The sequence below is a fragment of the Notamacropus eugenii genome, chromosome 3 (assembly GCF_028372415.1).
Source record: "Notamacropus eugenii isolate mMacEug1 chromosome 3, mMacEug1.pri_v2, whole genome shotgun sequence".
NCBI classification, from domain to species: Eukaryota; Metazoa; Chordata; class Mammalia; order Diprotodontia; family Macropodidae; genus Notamacropus; species Notamacropus eugenii.
In genome coordinates, this window is record NC_092874.1 from 148,293,330 (window position 1) to 148,316,627 (window position 23,298).

The following is a 23,298-nucleotide window of genomic DNA, read 5'->3' on the forward strand; positions in this document are numbered from 1 at the left end:
CCAAACTTTGTCACCGACAGGAATTGTGGGAATGTAGTCTCTGAGCACCACTTTGGAAGAAGAGAGAGGCAGGTTGGTGGAATACAGTAGACTACAACTCCCAGAATCCCAGGCGCACCCCAGTCTTGATAGTAAACAAGAGTCATTGGGACACGTGTATCAGCTCGTTTGTTTTGGTGTCTGAAAAAAAAAGGAGGGGGCGAGAAAAGGAGCGTTTTCATTCTTGGTTTTTCCTCGTCTTCTTCTGGACTTCGCTACAACACTTAAGGCAGCCCGGGCCTTCGGTGCCAAACTTTGTGCTGCCCCGATGAAGCTCCTTGCTAGCCGGGTGACAGGAGACTAAAGAAGCTGTTTATAGATTAGAGATGAATTCACCAAAGAAATCTTAAGAATGGCCCTGAAAATCCCATCGGTAGGGCTGAACTTTCCGTAGCCTGCCCTGTCCAAAAGCCCTGTCTCCACTGCGGCTTTCTCCCTGGCGAGGGAGGTGAACGCGTGCGAGGGCTCCGTGTGGACACGCAGGACGTGATGTGTTACACAAGAGCTACGCGTTTTCCTCTCTTGCTTAGTCGTATCCACAGTAAGCTGAAAGCTAGCGGTAGAAACAAGTGAGTTAAGCTCATTTGAATTTTATAGAATCGCCACCTTGATTTCTTCAAGAAGCTTGAGTTTATGCCTTGAAAACAGCTTTACATTTTTTCTTGATTCCTGTCATCAAGCAAGCTGTCCTTCCCCTCCCCCGCCACTAGGCGCTCCTCCAGGCCACAGCTCCTGCAAACCTGAGTCACAGCGGGGGGTGGCGGGGGACTGACTGGGCTTTTAGGGTTAGAATTCAATTCATATTTTCACATTCACGTAAAACATTTCGGCTGAATAATCACTTCAGCCTTTCATCACATTGAAAATGCTTCCAATCATTTCTTGGTCTTCTAGGTGGAATTCTTAAAAATAAAGAAAAAAGGAAAATGTAGATTTATAGCTGAGTTTGTGAAATTGTTCTAATGTAAACACTATAGAATCTACTTGGTGGTTATGAAATGCCCTTGGACATTTAAAGCGAAAAATGTTTCCTGTAAAACAGGGATTGTTGCCCTTTTTTATGTTTTGGACTCCTTTAGGGGGGAAAAAAGTCAAGGTCATAGATGCCAGGTTAAGAATTACTTTATAAAATGATGCTCCCTGACCCAAGTACATCCATTCTGGATATTGACTTAAGATGTTAGCTATTCCTATCTTGAAAGTTTCTATTTAGAGAATACAAAAAGGAAATAAGGTCAATAAAACAGGAAATAAATTTAGAACAAAATTTATGTTTCAATTTAATAGACTTTTAGATAATAGACCTTAAAATAATAGTATATAATCACCTGGTTTAGAAACAGTTCATTTGATCCTCACAACAATCCCTTGGGGATTATTTTGCCCATTTTTTTTAAAACAAGAAAACAGGTTAAAGAAACACATAGTCATAGGGATTCTAACCCCCCAAAAAGGTCTCTCCTGATTTGAAATTCATTACTCTTTCCATCCCAGTATACTATCTTTAGAAGATAAAAGATCAAAACCACTAATCTTCCATTTTATCACTGGTGTTATTTAAAAAAGAAAATGTCTGACAGAACAAGCTAAATGTGCCCAGAAATGGAAATGAATGCTCTACTATCCTTAAAAATAATAAATTAGTTGGTTTCAACTAATTATTTTGTAGTTAAGATCTTCCCAAGTTACTGCTGGGAATTTTAGCTACCTCACTCCTAGGTAGTCTTGCTATATATACGTATACATATTGTATTCGTCCTTCATTTACGAAAGGGACCATGGCATCAGAGAAATGATAACATGACTTGCACTTGACTTTGTTTTGAGTGAGGGAGGGCTGTGCAGGTCACCAGCCTCCCTTTCTTCTCCTGAGCCATAACATATACATATACATATACATATACATACACATATACATTTACATATACATATACATATACATTTACATATACATATACATTTACATATACATATACATATACATATACATATACATATACATATATATTTACATTTACATATACATATACATATACATTTACATATACATATACATATACATTTACATATACATATACATATACATATACGGATTTTATATATCTATATATGTATATTCCAATGTTTCAGTAAGGAGAAACTTGGTGATATTTCATAGAGAAAAAATCTTACAGGAGGTATTAGGAAAAGGAATAACAACTTATTAAGCACCAAGCACTCTACAAATAACGCATTTGATCAACACAACATGGAAGTAGGCATTATTATTATCCCCATTTTACAACTGAGGAAACTGAGGCAGACAGGTTAAATGGCTTGCCCAAGGTCACAGAGCTAGAACAATGTCTAAGGTTAGGTTTAAACTCGGGTCCTCCTGAATTGCATAGTCCTGACTCCAGACTCTCTACTGTGCCACCTAGCTGCACAGAGACAACTTAAAGAAGGCAGTTATTCTTTGTTAAAAGGTTTAATACAACCCTCAATCCATTTCCCTAAGAAAAGCCTTTTTGTTCTTTTTTCCTGACCTATCACCCAGCTTTCCAAAGGGTTTTTCTTAGAAGTCTGGAAATGGCTTTGGAGAAAAATATTTTTAAAGCTTTTAAAGAAACTTAAAAGGAAGTTTTCAATATGCTTCCACACTGGGTACTTCAGGATGTGGATTATATCTAAGGCTTTACAAATGTGCGCAACAGTGGTCCTTCAACCTCTTTTATGATCAAGCTTATTCTCTTTTTATATGCACAAACACATATATACTCAAACACATATGTAATATGAGACAGTCTTTTGAACGTAGTGTTAATAAGGAGTCTGCACCTTTCAAAGACAGATGTAGAGACTGATCCTTTAATCTTCTCAAGTTGACAGGGGCTCGGCTATTTCTTCTTTGGAGATGTTCACATTTTCTGTGGGTAGATGTCTTCAGCCTATTTCTGGTCACAGTATTTTAAAATTATTTTAAATTCCAAACTTACATGCGCATGAGCGCGCGCGTGCACACACACACACACACACACACACACACAAGCATTTCCACATACATAGCAGAATGTGCAAAAAAAAAAAAAATGAAACAGCAACTATTTATACCTCCCTTCTTCTTTTCTTCTTTTCTCTTTTCCTTCTTAAAACCCTTAATACAGAACCAAGCAGCTCCAAGATCTTTGTTTTTCTTTTTAACTCCCACAACAACGCTTGAAGGTATTAAGATTCTAAAGGATCCCTTGTTTTTGTCCCCTCCCTATTGAACTGATAGTACTGCATTATTGTTTAGGCCTTCTCAAACTTATCTTTCAAGATTTCTTTGGACTCCTACTCAGCTGTGGTTTTTTCATTAAAAGTCTATTTTTTTCAGGATAGAATTATAATTACCATTGCAAGGAAAATTATTCTTTATTTTAAGCATCTTTTGTCTTTCAGAATATTGTATTAAAAGGTCTTCTCCCATTCATACTAGAAGCTTTCAGATCTCAAGTAAATTCCAAAGTGCAGTACTTGAAATTATTTTTTTTTCTTGGAGGCTTGCAGTATTTTTGGCTGACGTTCTGGATTTTGATTGACATTCCTAAGATATTTCCTTTTGGGGTTTCTTTCAGTTGATGGTCAATGGATCCTATCTTCACTTTGCCCTCTGGTTATGATATATATGGATAGTTTTAATTTATGATTTACTGAAACATAGATTGCAGGATTTTAAAAAATACATTTTTTAATGTATTTTCAGGGAGTCCATTGGTCTTTAAATTATTTCTCCTTGAACTGTTTTCCAGATCTGGTATTTTTGATATTGTATTTTAAATTTTCTACTATTTTCCCAATCTTTTTTTTTCTAGTATGTCAGTCTGCAAACATTTATTAAGCATCTAATATGAGTCAGACATAAGTTTTGGGGATAAAAAGAAAGACTAAAGACTAATGTCTAATGAGGAAGACAATACATAAACAACTGTTTACAAACAAGGTAGGATATAAATAGAAAATACTGAACAAAGTGAAGGCACTAGAAATAAGGAGTATTGGGAAAGGCTTCTTGTAGATAGTGGGATTATATCTGGGACTTGAAGGAAGACAGGGAAGTCAGTAGGCAGAAATGAGGAGAGAGAGCATTATAGGCAAAGGGAGGCACTGGAGTTTGAATATGGGGTAACATGGTCAGAACTATGCTTTAGGAAGGTCACTTTAAGAGCTGAGTGGAGAAGAGACTTGAGTCAGGCAGAACCAGCAGACTATTGTAATAGTCTAGGCAACAGGTGATAAAGGCCTGCACCAAGGTGGCAGCAGGATCAGAGGAGAAAATTGGAAGTATGCAATAGATATTACAATTGACATGCTTTGGCAATAGATTGGGTATGGGTGGTGAAAGAAAGTGAAGAGTCAAGGATGACACTAGGGAACTTGGAGGATTATGGTATTGAAATAGTCACAGGGATGTTAGGAAGAGGGAAGGGTATAAGGTGAAGATAATGGGTTCAGTTTTGGACATGTTGAGTTTTAATGGGTTCACTTGTGGATGCGCAGAGTTTGTGGAACATCCAGTTTGAGATGTCTAGTAGGTAACTGGAGACCTGGCTTAGGGATGGATAAGATTTGAGAATCATTAGCATTAGAGAGAATGTGGAGTTGATGAGATCACCAAGTGAAAAAGTATAGATGGAGGAGAGAGTCAGGGACAGAGCCCTGGCCATATCCTGGATGAAGAAACTGAAGAATGTGGGCAACACGATGTGAGACTAGATATTTTCTTCAATCTCCATGACTTCTCAGGCCTCCCCAAAACAGAAATCATGTGCCAGAGATAAAGCAACTTCAGCTGTTTCCGTGGTCTAGGACACCCAGAATGCAAAACAAAGTTTAAAAAAAATTTTAAAAAAGGAGTTGATGTTCATTGACCTTGAGCTCACTCAGCACCTCTCCGCCATTTCCCACACTATGAGCAAGAAGGCTGCACTACTAAATTAACCCAAGGATACTACAAGGGCTTACATCAAAACTCACCTCTATATCTCAGCTCCCTTTCCCTTTTTCCCCTGCTGTGCTCCAAGCTGTGGAAGTTTGATCAGGCCTTGCCAGCCAGCTCAACCATAGCCCTTCAGGAGCAAAAGCCTTCCAGGGCTGCAACCCAGAAGTACCAGCACTGCAAAGCTCTAAACTGTTGGGGCACCTAGGTAAGCTGCTGAGCTTTTAATTGCCCTGTGTAGGGCTGAGACCCTTTGAGATCTAGCCCCCACTAGTAAAGTGGAGGACCTCAGAAGCAACTGATAAGTAAAATAAGGTACTTAAAGATTCTAGGAAGAAGAAATCTCAAAGACCTCAAATATTAGCAGATAAATCAACAGACAAAAATAGTAACAACATAAGGAAATATGACTTCCAGATCTAGTAAACTAGTATAGTGTAGGCTTCTTTGCATAGATACTACAAAATGAAAGAAAATAATCCAATCCTGAGGACCCTGTGGAATGAAGGAGAACATGGAACCATGAAACACTGCTCTTGAGTTGTTTAAAAGAGAAATGAGAATTCTGAGAGCAAAATTTATGTCCTGCATAGCAAAAAGAGCACTCTGAATAGAAAAATTTCAACCTGCAAATGCAAACCTCACCAAAGAAACGAGAGAAAACAATAAATTTGGAATACAAATATACAGAAGTAAAAGGTAACCTAGAAGAAGAGGAGGGGAAAAAAGGGCATTAAAAGAAAATATGCTCAGAATGCAAGCAAAAGATGTGGATCTCAAAGATAGGATGTATAGCGATCATAAGTCTTCCAGAAGAATATGACAGGACAAAAAATTTTAACACCACAATGAAGGAAATAATAGAAATGAGCTGCCCAGGTCTTCTAAACATAACAAATGAAATTTCAATTAAAAGAATTCACAGAACGCTTCCAGAAAAATATTAAAGGCTACAAACTCCAAAACACATATTGGTTAAATTTAACAATTAAATTCAGAAACAACAAGTTCTACAAGTCATCAAGAAAAAGACCTTCAAATACTAAGGAAAAGACATTCAAATTCCACATGCATTAGAAAAAGGAGGAGGGAATGGAATAACATATTCCAAAGAGCATTAGTGCTCAGGACGCAAATCTGATCTTGATCGTATGGAACAAAATATGGACATTCATAATGAGAGTTTGAAACATTTTTAGAAAGAATGTAACCAAAGAGATTATTTGCATTTTGAATACCTCAAACAACAGAAATGCAAAAGAAGTGAATAAATGGAGGCAGCCACAGAAATAGACTACGGAAAGACCAAAGACTTTTTTCTAAATGTACACAAGGAGGGCAAACAGAAAGAGAAAATGAATCATGGAGTGAAAGAAATTGCTTTCTGAAAAGAGTGCAAAAATGAGATTTAAAATACAAATGAATTGGACTAATTGAAGGTGAGGAGAGAAAGAGGGGAACCTACCTGAGAGGAAAAAAGAAGGGGAAATATAATTAGATAAAATCAGGAAAGAGGAACTAATAAACAAAACCCCCAAAGGAAAGGGGTAGTGAGCAAAAAGAAGGTTTTGAGGTGAGAAAAGAGAGCCAATGGGAAGGCCACTTTAAAAAAAAAGTATCAACAGTAACATAATACTATATAGCAAAAGAGAGGGAAAAAATCATAACTTGCAAAAAATTTAGAGATCAATGGGAGAAAGTATAAACTTAATTCATAACTTTAAATGTGAACAGATTAAACAATCCAATAAAATGAAAAAAGTGACATGAAAATAAATTTCTACAGTCTGTTGCTTACCAAAAAATGTTAAAAAAAAAAAAAAGACGAAGAAAATAAAATGGAGAACAGGAAAAAAAAAGATTTTGAGTTTCAAATTCCATCTCTTTCCAACTCTCTCCCCTCCCTCCTTTCTGAGACTGTAAGCAATCAGATGTAACTTATACATGTGCAATCTTGTAAGACATTTCCATATTACTCATTTTGTATAAGAAGACAAATAAAAGAAAAAGAAAGTGAAAATAGCATGCTTCAGTCTGTAGTCAAACAATGCTCTTCATTTGTCCTTTGAGATTGTCTTAGATTATTGTATTGCTGAGAATAGCTAATTCATTTATAATTCTTTATCGTACAGGGTTGCTGTTAACTATAACATTCTCCTGGTTCTGTTCACTTTGCATCATCAGTTCATGTAAGTTTTTTGAGGTTTTTCTGAAATCATCCTACTTGCCATTTCTTACAGCACAATAATATTTCCTCATAATCATATATCACAGCTTGTTTAGCCATTCTCCAGTTGAAGGAGGCATCCCTTCGATTACCACAAAATATTTTTGTACGAATAGATTCCCCCACTTTTTATGTATTTGGGATATAGACCTAGTAGTGGTATTGTTGGATCAAAGGACATGCACAATTCTGTAGCCTTTTGGACGTAGTTCCAAATTGCTCTCCAAAATGTTAACAATGAAATCTTAAATAATGATGGGGCCATACAAAAAATTGGAGAAATAACTATGTAAAAGAAAATTATAATGACAAAACCAAATAATAAAATTTCTGGGATGCAACTAAAGCAATCCTCAGTGAAAAAAACCATATGTTCACAATCATGTAAACAAAATTGAAAAAGAATCTTAATGAACTGAACATACATGTAAATAAATCAGGGAATCAACAAGTAAACAAACTTAAAGTAAAGAAGAAGAGGTATTAAAAATTAGAGGGGAAATAGATAAATTGGGGAAAGAAAACCCATTGTAAAAGTAAAAGCTGATTTTTAAAAACTAATAAAATTGATAAGCTCGTAGCTAATCTTACTAAAAAGAGAACATAAAATCAAATTTAAAAAATAGCAAATGAGCAGGGGAAATCACAGCAAAATGAAAGTAAAAAGGATAATCAAAACATATTATGCATACTTATATGCTAAGAAAATTGGGAACACAAAAGAAATAGAGGAATAACTTCAAAAATATAAAATACCTCAAACTATCGGAAGACCAGATAGATCTTAAATAACCTGATTTCAGGAAAGGAAATAGAGCTATCTATAAAGGAACTACCAAAGAAAAAAAAACTTTTGAAGAACAGTTAGCACCCTTACTTCACAAATTATTCTCAAAAATTGAGAAAGAACCCTGTCAGTATCCTTGAATGAGACAAATATAGTCCAAATTCCTAAATCAGGGAAAGAGAAAACATAGAAAACTATAGGTCAGTATCATTAATGAATATTGGCTCAAAAATTTTAAACAAAAGCCTATCAATTGATAGTAGATTGCAGTGATTTATCTAAGAAATCATTTATAATATTAAAAAACGTCCCTTTGGAGCCTATACTTTGTAGAGTTTTTACCATAAAAGTGTTGTGCTTTGTCAAAAGCTTCTTTCTGTATCTGCTAAGGTGATCATGTGGTTCTGGATGTTTTGGATTTTGATATGATTATGTTGAACCATCCTTTTCATCCCTGGTATAAATCCCTCTTGATGCTGACTTTTTGTGAAGTTTTTAGGGATATAAAAATAACTTTAGCTTCTTATTGGATTTCTTGATCCTTATTCTAGGTTTATGATTTCAGGTTTTTGCTGTAGTAGGTATTTGGAAGGTGGCTGGTCTACCATTTTAGGAACTCATGCACTTTACATGTAAAGGGGGACTAGCTATCCTCAGAGCACATACAATATATTCTGCCTACCATTTAGGGAGGGTTAGTAAGCCTGCTCTTGGAAGTAACTGATGACATGGGAAAAAGGGGCCCAGTCTTCTTCAGATCATGTGTAGGAGTTCTATGACCCTTTCCAGCCTGCTAACTACATGGTATAGAAGTGGATTTTTGAATGGCTACTACGATCCAGAACTGGGTATGAATTCCAACAACACTGACCAAAGCAATTTGTTTTTTTCCTGCCTGGCTGTATTTGAGTGAAAGGCAAGCCTCCAGTTGAGTATAAAGAGCTTGTACCAGTGTCCTCAGGCTGACATGAAGCCATGACCAAATGGTTCTCTGCTCTTGCTTTGATCTCTTGTGTATTCGTTTTTACCTTTGATGAAAAACTTTTAGAGATGGAATATAATAGGCTATGACCTTGTTAAATTTCAAAATATCTTACACTGCGAGTCTATGCCTTCCTGCTGTGCTACCTGTTCTCCAACCTCAGGTGAGAAAAGGAACTTAACCTTCCCCTGACTGTGAGCTCTTTCTGTCTCCTGCTTTGCATGTCCCCTGAGGGAAGGTAGACAGGGCCCAGGCTGGGCCAACTTCAATGTGTGCCAGTGCAAGGCAATTTATATGCCTGATCTTCCAACTGGAATGTGGAGAATGTTTGGTGCTAGGATGAGCAACCTTCCCTTTGACCTCAGGCCTTCGATCTCCTTTGGACCTTGTCCTTTGAGGTAAGAGGAAAATCAGTGAGAAATGGCACTTCCTTCTTCTACTGTGCATGGTCAACTTCCTTCTGCTGTTCCATTTACTGACAGATTTCAGACAGAAGAGTAGCAGTATAAAGGAACCTTCCATCTGACCATCTGACTGTATGCCTTCTTCGTCATTCTACACTCATCTCCAGTCTAATCTCCAGCTTCTTTGGGAAGAGGAGTGGCACCCTCCACTCAGTGGTCAAAACCTTCACATCCCAGAGATTCTGAATCACTGGAGATCATCTAAACCCTATGTCTCATCCCCACCATGCAATTCTTTATTACCATCACCCTTGACCCTTCACCATTCTTCCCCTTCCACTGGCCCTCTGGAATGCTTGTTCTATAGGTAACCAGTTTTCCTTCAACCTAATTTACTGAAACTTACTCCCTACCCCCACCCCTCTGACACAGCATCCCTGGCCATACTTTTCACTACTAGTTGTACCTTCACTTATCATTCCCCCCAGCTCACTGGTCAAGGTTGGGGGAGAGGGGTGGATTGGAATACTTCTTGCTCCCCACTGCCACTTTTCCTACCTCTATCACTCAATAACTTTTTCTCCTTTGAGGTTCATGCTGTTTATCTCTACTACCCAATCAAAATTCAGATCTCTATTCACCCTCCTAATAGGTTTGGTACATGGCTCACAATTTTCCTAATTCCTTCCCTCATACTCATGAGCTTAAACATGCATATTGGCTTTCCCTCAAACACCCTAACAATTCAATTCCTCAGTCTACTCACTTCTCAAGACCTGCTCTTCTATTGTACAATGGTTATACTCTTAATCTTGCCATCACCCATAAATGCACCACTTCTGTGTTCAAGAATTCTAAAATCCCCTTATCCCATCATAAACCATTGCCTTTCAATCTCTTCCTCTGCTTTCCCTTCCCAAATCCTACCTTCATCCAAGCTGTGACCTATACAACCCCTTGATCCCTCCGTTCTTTCCCAGGTCATCTTTCCCAGTAATCACCACATTCTCTGCTTTTTCCCACCTTGATGAACCATCTCAATTCTACTCTGTCCCCTCCTCTTGAGAGCCTAGCCCTCTTATTTCATTAACTGTGCCCTGATTGCACCCTGCCAAACCTCAGCCTTGGATTACTCTCACCCTCTACTATCTTCCATTGCACATGTGCTGCTAAACAAAAACCCTTTTTACTGGGTCCATTGAAAATTTATGTTATACAACCTCAGCTGGGCCCCTACTGTTCCCAGGCAGTCCTACTATACTTCTCTTATCAATTCACTATCCCATTCTCCAGAGCTGCCTGCTAAATCTCTTCATTTCTCCCCAAATATCCCATAGATGCCCCGCTACCCCCAATTGCCTTGTAGTTTATGGAAAAACACTGAGGTTCTTCTCCCTTCTTCCTCAAGCCATATCACTTATAGGCCTTCTGCTACTTTCTTCATCTTTACCCCTGTTTCACATGAGGTGACTTTACTCTTTACGAAGACTAACCCTTCTCCCAGTTCAAGTGATTCCATTCCATCTTGACTCCTCCAATAAATTGCCATGTCATCCCCACTCTGTCAGCTATTTTCAATCTCTCCCTGTCTACTGGCTCCTTTCATACAGCCTATAAATATGCCTGTGTTTCCACCAGCCACAAAAAAGTTTCACTTGATCCTACCTTCTCCAGTAATTATCCTCTTATCTCTTCTGCCCTTTGTGACTGAACTCCTTGAAAAAGTTGGAAGACAAAGTCCAGGCCAGAGTTTGTCACCAGTCCAGCCTGGTCTGCCAGCACAGCCCAAGGAGCAAACAGGACTCAGGTCAGCAGTGGACTAAACCTGCAGCTAAGACAAGGGATCATTCTGTAAGAGGGAACAAATCCAGTGGCTATTGGTATTGGAAAGTGAACTTGATGGGAATGCTTGCTTTGTAGCAACTACTTTAAATTTGAGCTGTTGTTCTCAGACATCTAAGTGGTATAGTGGAAAGCTTGTCCCAGAGTATTGGCGAGGAAATTCTGTTCTTGCTATATCTTTTGAAGAACTACCTCTTTGTAAAGGTTATTTGATATGGATTGAGGAGTACTAATTACTAATTTGATGATTTGAATAACACAGGATCATTCTGTAGTTTTGAGAAATCAAGAGAAAGGAATGGAATAATGTATTCACAAAAGCAAAGGAGCATAAAAGGGGAGAGAAGTAGAAGGTGTCTGGGTCATGGTTTCACTTCTGCTGCAATGGATCACTCAAAGTCCAAGGGTTATCCAGTTAAAAAAATATATTCAAATACCCTGAAGTAAAAGCAGCTGCAGGGTCAGTTAAAGTAGTTTATAAAGATAAAAGTTGCCAGCAAAAAGATTCCCTGGGATACTGGAAATTCATTATAAAAGTCCTTAAAAAACAAACTAATGGAAAAAAGTTGGCTTTTATATTCTTCTTTCCCAAAGTGTTCACAACTGGTTCGCATATCAATCCACCTGAGGGGCACAGCTAACTCAGAATCCTCCACTTGTGCCTCCCCAGTACTACAGGCCCACTACAAAGAGGAATGGGTGATGCACTTCTATGCTTGAACAGTGAAGGGTTGATGATTCCTGTTGTCTACTAGGAAAATGGGAATGGAGGATAGAATGATGCTGCTCCTCTAGAAGACTGAGAAGAAGGTCTGGGACCAGAGTGGGAGGTGCTAGATGTTTCTGAAAAGAATTCTTAGGAGGAGAAGATGTGAAAATGCAGATGGAGCCTAGACTCTCATCATAGGTTTAATCTGGGGAAAGATAGTTCATTTGGAAGTCATCTTCTCCGAGAGATTCTTAGATTTTCATGAACAGTTTTCAACCCCAGGGAAAAGGATATGAATTGTTTCTGAGAGCATCCAATACCCAGAGTGTTGGTGAGAACATAGAAACAGAGAATGAACTGCATTTTCTTGAGGATGGTGACTAATAATAGAGAAGTCAGTAGAAAGGACTATGACACGTGGTTTGGGGCACAAGGTGATTCTGATCACTTAATATTGTGTCTAACACTGCTTGCCCCATGAATTTTAACTTCTATTAGTCAAGAAAAAAGGGAAAAATAAACAAAAGAAAAACATAGAAATTGGAAAAACAAGGGAGCTCTAATCTTGTATTTCAGGTGAGGTATAAAGGAAACAGTCCTAGACAGTCAGTGCATATTTATTAAGCTGCTACTAGATGACAGGCAGGGACACAAAGGCAATCCAATGGAGGAGGCAAAAAATAAAAATGTACAATCTTTATGTAGAATAAATAAGAAATAATTAGAAGAAGGAAGACATTAGAATTAAGAGAGTTTGAGAAAGGTTTTCTATAAGAGGAAAAGGAAAGAGCATAACGAGAAAGATTTGATCCTGTGCAGTTAAAGATACTAACAGGTTGGAGGAGAGGACAAGTGGGAATAAATTTATTGTATCAGAAGGGCTACCCTCTTTTCTTAAAGATGGTTTATATAAAGTTCTGTGAAGAGACATTCAACTTATTCTTTCTCTGGCTATGCATGCACTTAAAATCATCAATGCCACAAAAACTAATCAGCTTGTAGGGGCCCAAGGTTTGGGCAAGGTAATGCTTAAGATAAAGCCATGTACTGAAATTTCCCGATGTAATTAAAGCAGTATTAAAAGGGGGCAAAATCTGACAATGTATATTAACAAAATGGGGAGGGGGGAAGGATTAATGAGCTGAATATGTAATTATAAAAATTAGATAATCAAAAAATAAAGCTCAAAAAATGAGAAAAATTTGAAAATTAAAGGAAAAATACAATGTAAACCCCAAACCACAAAAATGTCAAGGTTTCAGGACTGGACCTCTGATTTTACTGGTATGGGCACCTATTGGATGCATTAGCTCCTACCAATAACATCTTTGCAACTTACAGCCTAAGAGAGTTGCCTAGAGCACTGATCACTTCAGTAACTGGCCCGGGATCACACAGCCAAAATTTATTAGAGGTGTAATTTGCCAACTGTCTATCCACTCTGATATGCTGTCTCTAAAACTGATAAAAATAAAATCTCACTCATTGAAAAGACTTAACAAAATCAATAAATTTCTTAGCTAACCTTGTTTGAAAGGGAGAGAGATCATATTACCAAAATAAATAATGATCAAGGTGAAAAAAATGGCCAAAAGTGACCTAGAGAAAAAATGTAAAAAATTATGAAAACCCATAGGCAAAACCACAATCATATGCCAAATGTAATTTATTATATGTGCTCCTACTGAGATTTTAAAAGAAATGCAAGAATATTTATCAAGATATAAATACCCAAACTGATAGGACATGAAATAGAGATCTTAAATAATTCAGTTTCAGAAAAAAGAAATCTGACTAAAGAATTCTAATCCAGATATTTTTAAATGTGAATTCTCTCAAACTTTCAAAGAACAATAATAGTTATGCCACACAAATTACTCTCAAAATTTAGGGAAAAAACACCCCACCAAACTTTTTAATGAGACAAATATAGTACAACTGCATTATATACTCTGGAAAGACAAAGAAAAGAAAGAGAACTATAAAACAATACCATTACTATCAATTAAAAAAAATTTAAATCAAATAGTGACCAAAATTTTCCATCCTTCTGTCCCACAATATTGCATTGTTTGAGCAGACAAAGGTTTGAAAAGGTTCAATTATAATCACATAGGTCAAACTGATATAGAAATGTCCTACCAATGTCCTTGGCAACGAAGAAGAAAAAAGCCATTTAACTATTGAGTCACAACTATTTATATCATACTTCTTTGATTCTTCTTGGGATCCTAGAATTTAGATCTGTAAGATACCTCCAAGCTTAGATTCTAGCTCAAATCTCCACAAGCCCTAAGAAATGAATTCATGTAGTCAATAAGTATCAGAACCATGATTTGAATCCAGAAAGTGAATCTTAATTCTCTTTACACTAGGTCGGGGGTGGGGCACCTGTTCGAGGCTACATGTGGTCCTCTAGGTCCTCAGTTGCAGTCCTTTGATGGAATTCACAGGCCATACTAGAGGACCTAGAGGACACATGTGACCTCAAGGCCACAGGTTCTCCACCCTTGCTAACAAAATGAGACAACCTGGAAAGAAGCTAATCTTCCAGGGTAGTATGAAGATTGGTTTAAGAAACTGGTGATCCTTCCCCTGGAGAAGAGGATACTTAAGCCAGTCAATAAGCATTTATTAAGCACTTACTATGTGCTGGGAATTTTTCTAAGTGCTGGGTTTTATTATTTTTTTAAAGGCAAAACAACCCCTGCCCTCAAGGAGATCACATTCTAATGAGAGTGGTGGGAGGGAGAACATGCAAACAGCTATGTACATACAAAATGTATATGATGTAAAGTGGAGGCAATCTCAGTGGAAAGACACTAGCATTGAGGGGTGCATGTAAAGGCTAAGTTTGAGCTCAGCCTTGAAAGAAGTTAGAAAACCAAGGAGAGAAGATGAGACCGATTCTCAGCTACGGATGGCCAGTGAAGTCATGAAGTCAGGAGTCCTGTGTGTGGAACAGCAGAGAAGCTGGGATTGCTGGGTTATAGAGTCTGTGGAGGAGAGTAAAGTATGAGACTGGAAAAGAAGGGACTCAGTTGGGAAGGGATTTAAAAGCCAAATAAAGGATTTAATATTTGATGCTGGAGGTAACATAAGAAGCCATTGGAGTTTATGAGAGTATAGGAGTGACATGGTCTGAGAGGCTCCAAATTGACGCAAAACTTTGGCAGCTGAGTGAGGATGGGCTGGAGAGGGGAGAGTACTTAAGGCCTAGAGGTATACGTATTCTTTTTTCCCTTAGTGAAAGAGTATTGGAGACACAGGAGACTAGGCTGTGACCTTTGAAAGAGTGGAGTGCCAGAGGCCTACCAGGAGAGTCCATGCCACAATTTATGGACAATCAGACCTAGGGAAGACAAAGCCTTGAGTGATCTCCATGTCCCAGTGAATCCAAGGCAGGCAAGAGGGAGTAATTTGTTCACAGATCATATCTGATTCAGAAGTGAACCCGGGGGGTGCAAATGCTTTACAGCCATTACTGAGGTGCCAGTGAGGGGGTGCTCTATAGAAGAGAGTGTGCCCCTGGGAATTGGAGGGAAATATTTTATTCATGTTCTTTCCATATCTTCTTAGTAAATATAACTTTATAAAACCTAAAGGGAAAAAATGTGCTCATTGCAAAGGTATAGGATATTACATATACGGTCAGACACAATGTGTTGGTTGGTTTAGCCAAACTACTTTTTTTCTCTAAAAAATTTTTTTATTGTTGAGTAGGGGGCATGGTGATGATATATTTAGAAATGATTGTGATATAAAAACAAAAGACATCCATGAAAAAATGCTCCAGATCACTAATAGAGAAATGAAAATCAAAACTTTCTTCCTCATGCCCATCAGATTGGCAAAGATCCCAATCTGATTTCCAAAGCAAGGTGAGAAAACTATCGAATTACTGCTATTAACAGTAACATTAATGGTTACTGTTAGTGACAATGTTACTGTTGATTCAAAAATTTTAAATTTAAAAATCAAAAGAAAAAAAAATCACTTATGCTCCACAATACTGTGTCTTTTGAACAGGCAAAGTTTTGAAAAGGTTCAATTATAATTGCATAGATCAAACTGATAACTGTATCACAGGAACAGTACTCCACTGGTGGAACTGTGGTCCAGCCCTTGTAGAGTGCAGTGTTGCTAAATTCACTGAATTATGTATGTGCTCCAATCCTTCGGTGCCACTACTAGGCTTAAACCTCAAAGAAGAAAAAGACCCAGATGACAAAAATTTATAACAGTACTTTTTATTATAGTAAAGAACTGGAAACAGAGGGTGTTCATCAGTTGGAGGACAACTGAACAAATTACTGTATATGAATATTATTGTGCCATATAAGAAATGATGAATGGGACAATTTAAGAGAATGCTGGGAAGACTTGTATGAACTAATGCCGAGTAAAGCAAACACAGCTTGAAGAACAGTTTGTAGAATACCACTCCATTGTAGAGAAGCAACTTTGAAAGACTTATGAACTCTTCAGTCAATTCAATGACCAACCATGACTCCAGAGAACTGATGAGGTTGCATGTTACCCAGCTTCTGACAGGATTGATAGTACACAACTAGTAGTATAGATAGTAGACAACTACGAGTTTTATACCCCCAAAGAGATCAAACAGTAAAAGACCCATATATGTACTAAATATTTATAGCAGATCTTTTTATGATGGCAAAGAATTGAAAACTTGGGGGAGTATGCATTCATTGGGAAATGGTTGAACAGGTCATAGTATATGAGAGGTGGTGGAATACTTTTGTGCTGCAAGAAATGATGAGGGGGACAGGTTCAGAAAAACCTGGGAAGACTTAAATGAACTGATGGAAAGTAAAGGGAGCAGGACCAGGAGAACATTTCCTACAATGACAACTGTACTGTAAAGATAGAGAACTTTGTAAGATAAGAACTCTGATTGATAAAATGACTAACCACCAATCCAAAAGACTCCCGATGTAATATGCTATCCAGTTCCAGGTCATTAGCTGATGTACTTGGTAGGTTGAAATATATATATTTTTTCTCCCTCCAATCCCATTTTTGGACACAGGTAACATGAGAATATATGTTACTTGACTATACATATTTGTAAAAAATTTTGTTTTTCTTACCTTCCCAATGAGTAGATGAGGGAGAGAAGGAAGGAAGAGAATTTAGAATGGAAAATACAACAAAATTCAATTTTTAAACTTTTTATTTTTTAAAAAGGCAAGATATATATAGTTGAAATTAATATTTTCAAATTAACTTTATGTTCTACTTTCTATATAGAAATATCCTTTTTTTGTTCATTAAATTCAGAGTAAAAAACCCCCAAAAGTCAGTCATAAAAACAAAGGAAAGGTGTAAGTCTAATTTTTATGTCATACATTACAAATATTAAGTGCTTGTTGAAAACATATTCTGAAAATAGGAAATGAACTATATTCTGCAACTGAATGGTCAATCTAGTTATTTTTGTATAAGCATATTTCCTATCAGTGAATTGTGGCAGAGGAAAGGGCCAGCCTTATAGTCAGGAACACTGCACAGGGTTGGCAATTAAGACATCATTGCTAAGCTTTGAGAGACGTTTCAGTCTTTGCGGACAGGGTCTGTGTTCCAGATGTCTTGAATCCCTAAAGCACCCAGCATATGTATGTGCTAAATCAATTTATTTAAATAATTTTAATTCAAATTCACAGGCTATCATTATTATAGTGAAGTGATAAAGTAATATTTAGCTCTACACATATCTTTTTTTCTGCAACACATTTATTTTTAGTTTTCAAAAACATTCACTTTTATAATATTTTGAGTTCCAAATTTTTTTCTCCCTCCCTCCCCAAGATGGCAAGCAATCTCATATAGGCTGTACAGGTACAATCATAATAAAAATATTTCCACATTAGTCATGTTATGAAAGAAGAATCAGAACAAAGAGGAAAACAATAAAGAAAAAAGAGAGAATAAATAGTATCCTTTGATCTGCACTCAGACTCGGTAGTTTTTTCTCTGGATATGGGTAGCATTTTCCACGATGACTGGAATTGTCTTAGATCATTCTTATTAAGAAGAGCCAAGTCTACTAAAGCTGATCATCACACAGTGTTGTTGTTACTTATGAATAATATTCTCCTGGTTCTGCTCACTTCACTCGGTGAAGTTCATGTAAGTCTTTCCAGGTTTTTCTGAAATCTGCCTGCTCATCATTTCTTATAGCACAATAGTATTCCATTACATGCACACACCACAACTTGTTCAGCCATTCCCCAATTGATGGGCATTCCCTTGATGTTAAATTCTTTGCCACCACAAAAAGAGCTGCTATGAATATTCTTGTACATGAGGGTCTTTTTCCTTTTTTATGATCTCTAAGATACAGACCTAAAAGTAGCATTGCTGGATCAAAGAGTATGCACAGTTTTGTAGCCCTTTGGGCATAGTTCCAAATAGCTCTCCAGAATGGTTGAATCAGATCATAATTAGTATTTCAATTTTCCTACATACATCTTTAAGGAAACCTTAATTTACAAAACAGATCTTGGTGGGGTGATTATTTACAGTGCCCAAGTCCTCCACCAGTTTCTTCAGTGACCTACCATAGCAACTTAAAAATACACTTAATCTACCCAAATTCATTTATATACAACTATTCAGGACTATAATTGTTGCCTTAAGAGGTATAGCCATGATTAAGTGGCAGTTTCCCTGACCTAAAAGAGCTAATGGATCTCCAGAGATGAGAAACTGACTCTTCTAATTGACTGTAGAATCAAGCCAAGTTTTCAATGTCAAGAGAAATAGATCCTCACTGATATTAAACAAAATTGTGATTCTTGTTGATTAGATTTACGTATATTTTTTAATGAATGAGAAAGATATTAAATGCTTTCTCTGTGCCAACCCTTGTGCAAAAAGAAAAGGCAAGATGGTTCTAGGTTTCAAGGATCTAAATGGGGTAGACAACCCCTAAAAGAAAGTTCAGGAGCAGGGTGGACTGAAAGGCATGAAAAGACAATCCTTAGAAGGCATGATATGACTGGTGTTAATTCCCGGGGTCTTCAAGGTCTCTTCTTAGGTAGGTTAAACACACAATTCTCTTGGCTGTTCCCCAGGTTGCATGGTTTCCTTCAATCCTAGTTGTCATCCTCGGAATATATTTTGAATACCAAATGAGCCTTTTGAAATGCAGCATCTGGACCTGTGCTCCAAGGTCAATCTAATAAGGATAGCACAGAGCCAGACTGTCCCCTTACTGTTATTGTGAAATAGTATCATGGGATTTATGCAGAACTGTATCTTTGAAAATCTATTCAAAATAATAACATTTATATAGTGTGTTAAGGTTTGAAAAGCACTTTACAAGTATTTTATCTTCATGTAAACCCCTGGAAGGTAGGTGTATAATTATCCTCATTTACAGATGAGGAAACTGAGGCAGATATTAAGTGATTTGTCAATGTTCACACACAGCTAAATAACTGCCTTGAGAAGAATTGGAACTCAGGTCTTCCTAACCTCAGGTCTAGAGCTCTAGCCACTGTGCCACCGATTTGCTTTCAAAACAGATTTTAAGACTTGAGTCACTAATTCACGATATTTTTGAATTTTTTTCAACAGTGGACAGTACACATTTTCTTTAGAAAAAATGACATTTTCTCTTTTTTAATTGATAATCATTTCTCTTCTCTCCTGCAGCAACATTTTTTATCCCCAAAACCTATCAGAAATACTTATCAGGGTCTCACTGGCAATGATTTTTCTCCCCCCAGTTTTCATTTCCTTGTCAGCGTAGCCTAAAGCTAAGACTCCTGGCAAGTCACAGATTGGAGAGAATTTCAATTCATAATCTCTGCTTCACTTTGTTTTGAGAGTACAATGTGTGAGTGAAATGTCATTTTTACTCTCCTCTAGTTAAGAAAGTAGAGGCTGCATTCTGGGTTTCTCAATGTGTTGTAAACACCATTCAAGTTCTATCTGTGAAAGAGCTTCTGTTCTATTAATTACATGCCACACGTCATTACCCATATGAATGTTGTCCATTGTTCTCTTCTAGGCAATGCAGGGGATTTACAAAAGTATGTAGCAGTTCCAAAACCATTTCGTAAAAGCAAGTGACATTAATAGTTTACTAACTTACGCTTCTTGCTTTCGAAATATTCACTATTTACATTTGGGGTTTCATATTTAGTCTGTCCATACATGACTCTTTATAACAAGAGTTATTGTGGAGGTAATGGTATGAAGAATCTGAGATGTGGGTCAGGAATTAGAAACTGGGAACCAAACATTCACTGTTTGATCCGTCAGTGACTCACAGTTGGTCATTTCCTGGGACTATAAAGTTGAATTGCTTTGAGTCTATATATTTGCGTGTGAATGGTACTCAATAACCACCCCAATGATTAGCAAAGTTTATAAGCTAGGTTAAAACAATTCCAAAGTTTGAACTCAATCATTTTCTGAAAACCTTTGAAGATGTAACAAAATAGAGTTTGAGCTGTCCAACCAGTTTTGCCGCTTTCGAGTCTGGTGAAACCGGTAACTATTGTCTTGCAACCATCATTTGAAATCCTCCCCTTTTGCCAAAATAAGGCTGTTTGTTTTCCACTGCACCTCCTTCCCCTTACTCCAAAGTTGTATATGAGATCCTTCTTTACTCTGGATAGCACGCAAACCTGGAATGCTGTGCTACCTCACAAATCAGCAAGTGTTTTCTGATGCTCCCAGATGCTAATACCTTTCTATTTTTTCATATTTTCATTAATTCTATATGTATCTTCCATGTATCTAGTTATTTACTTGTCTCTACCCTTAGAATGTATGCTCCTTGAGATCAGGGATGGTTTGATGTTTTTCTTTGTATCCCCAATGCTTAGCATGTAGTATGGGACTAATAAATGCTTGACTTTTAATTAAGGAACAAAAACCAAAGTCTTGTCATGTTGTACCTACATTCATTAATATTCTTTGTATCTAGAAGAATAATTTAATGCTATTTTACAAAGCTTTGAGTTATCCAGGAATGATTTTTATTAATCCAGGTTTCCAAATTTCTTATTTGCTATGAGAATACTGAAAAGTTATTTAGCCTCTGGGATAAAATAGCTACTTTTAAGGTCAAATAAATGAATAGCTGTCCTGTGAAAATTAGGAAAAAGACGAATTATCAATATACAGAGAGTTTCTATATTACCCTTAGTTTTAGACTTTTCCTCATACTCTAGAGTGGAGTGTCTTATCCTTTTCCATGGTGTATTTCATTTTACATGTTTTAAAAGATCTGAGAAAGTTCACAATGTTCAACAACATTAACTTGGTGCACAGGTAGTACTTGAAATCCTAAATGAACACAAAAATGAACTTAAATGATTACTATTAACCTTGGGTAAGTCACAGTCTCTCCATGCCTTGGTTTCCTTATATGCAAAATAAGGGGTTGGGATTAGTTGGTCTTCAGAGGCAGTTGACTCATGGATAGAGGCCTGGGCCTGGCTGGTATCAGGAAGACTTGAGTTCAAATTCACCCTCAGAGGATTACAAATTGTGTGGCCCTGGGCAAGTCACTTAATTTCTGTTTACCTTAATCCACTGGAGCAGAAAATGGCAAACCACTCTAATATCTTTGCCAAGAAAAACCCATGGACAGGATTGGAGTACTATGGTCCACTGAGTCATGAAGTTGGACAGGACTCAATGATCCTAGGAAATGATTTGAATTTACACTGGATGTATTTAATCCGATCCTTTTCATCTAATACAAAGTAGAATTTACAACATGGAGAAGTATGTAAAGTAGCTTAAGTAGTAAAATAGGGAGAATTGGTATAACTAGTGCTATCCTCCAAGGTTTTCTCTTTAGAAAAAAATGGGGTTTGAACCCACAATAATTTGTAACATGTCATAAAAATGCATATAACCAAGGGGGTAAGACACATCAGGTCTAAATTCTGATGGCCAAAACAAAATTATAGCTACTCTAAAGAAACTTCCTTTTGTGGATGCCTTGTAATGTTCTTTAAACAATATTTACACATTCCAGTGAGAAAATTTACATCTAGCCATCTTTCTAGATTTTTAAATTTAACTTTTAAAATTTTGACTTTTAAATGAGGGCACACTGAAAAATGTGTGACACTGCTACGAACAGAAGGCCCATCTAATTGAAATGCATATCAAGTATTAATAATAAAACCAAAGATCATTTTTTTAAACAAAAATGTCTTAGAAAATTTGAAATCCTTACAATTTATAGAAATGAACATTAATGGCTGCAAGATGGCAATTACTTGCCTTGATATAGTTTTACATCTTAAAATTTATATTGTGATTGATCTCATCAACTCCCTTGGACTTAATCACCATCTTTTTTTCTGATAATTCTCATATCTGTGTATCTTGCCCCAGTCTTTCTGCTGACCTCCAATGTCACATCTACAACTGAATTTCCGACATCTCAAACTGGATGCCTACTAGACATCTTAAACTCAGTACATCCAAAATGGAGCTCCATCTTTCCCCCTAAATCCTGCCTCCTGCCTCCTATTTTTCCTATTACTATTGAGGGTAATACCATTCTCCCAGTTCCTCAGTTTCATGATACAGGGGCCATCCTGGATTCCTCACCATCTCCACCCCTAGCGATATCCAATCTGTTGCCAAGGCCTGTTGTTTTCATCTTTGCAACATCTCACCAATACACCCCATTTCTCTCACAGACACTGCTACCATTCTGGTGCAGACCCTTATCACCTCATTCCTGGATTACTGCAAGAGCTTGCTGGATAGGAGGGGGGCAGTCTGCCTGACTCAAGTTTCTCTCCATTTCATTCTCCATTCAGCCACCAAAGTGAACCAGACCTGATGATCCCCACTACCCCGCAATAAGCTCCAGTGGCTTCTTACTTTCTCGAAGAGCCAATACAAAATACTGTTTGGCATTCAAAGTCCTCCAAAACCTAGGCCCCTCTCACCTTTCTAGTCTTCTTACACCTTACTTCCCAGTACTTACTCTTTGATCCAGTGATGTTGAACAGGACACTATCTCTTAGCTCCTAGCATTTCTTCTGATTGTCCTCCATGCTTTCCTTCCTTTGCTCCAACTACTGACCTCCTTAGCTCCCTTTAAGTCCCAACTAAAAGCCCATCTCCTCCAGGAAGGCTTCTCTAACCTCTCTTAATTCCAGTGCCTTTCCCGTGCTATATATTATATATATTACATATATACATATATACATATATATATATATATATATATATATATATATATATATATATATATATATATATATATATATATATATATATATATATATATATATATATATATATATATAACACACTCCTTGAACGTAGGGATTTTTGCC

At 37.1% G+C, this 23,298-nt stretch overlaps 1 long non-coding RNA gene across 1 annotated transcript in view; it reads left to right on the top strand.

Annotated features, from left to right (window-relative positions):
* Positions 1 to 519: 519 nt before the first annotated feature.
* The window catches only part of LOC140533404 (uncharacterized), a 116,891-nt gene continuing 94,112 nt past the window's right edge, over positions 520 to 23,298 (top strand). The window contains exons 1-2 of the long non-coding RNA XR_011976906.1: positions 520 to 608; positions 7,129 to 7,185. This is a non-coding gene — a long non-coding RNA (uncharacterized lncRNA). The remainder of the gene's footprint in view (positions 609 to 7,128; positions 7,186 to 23,298) is intronic.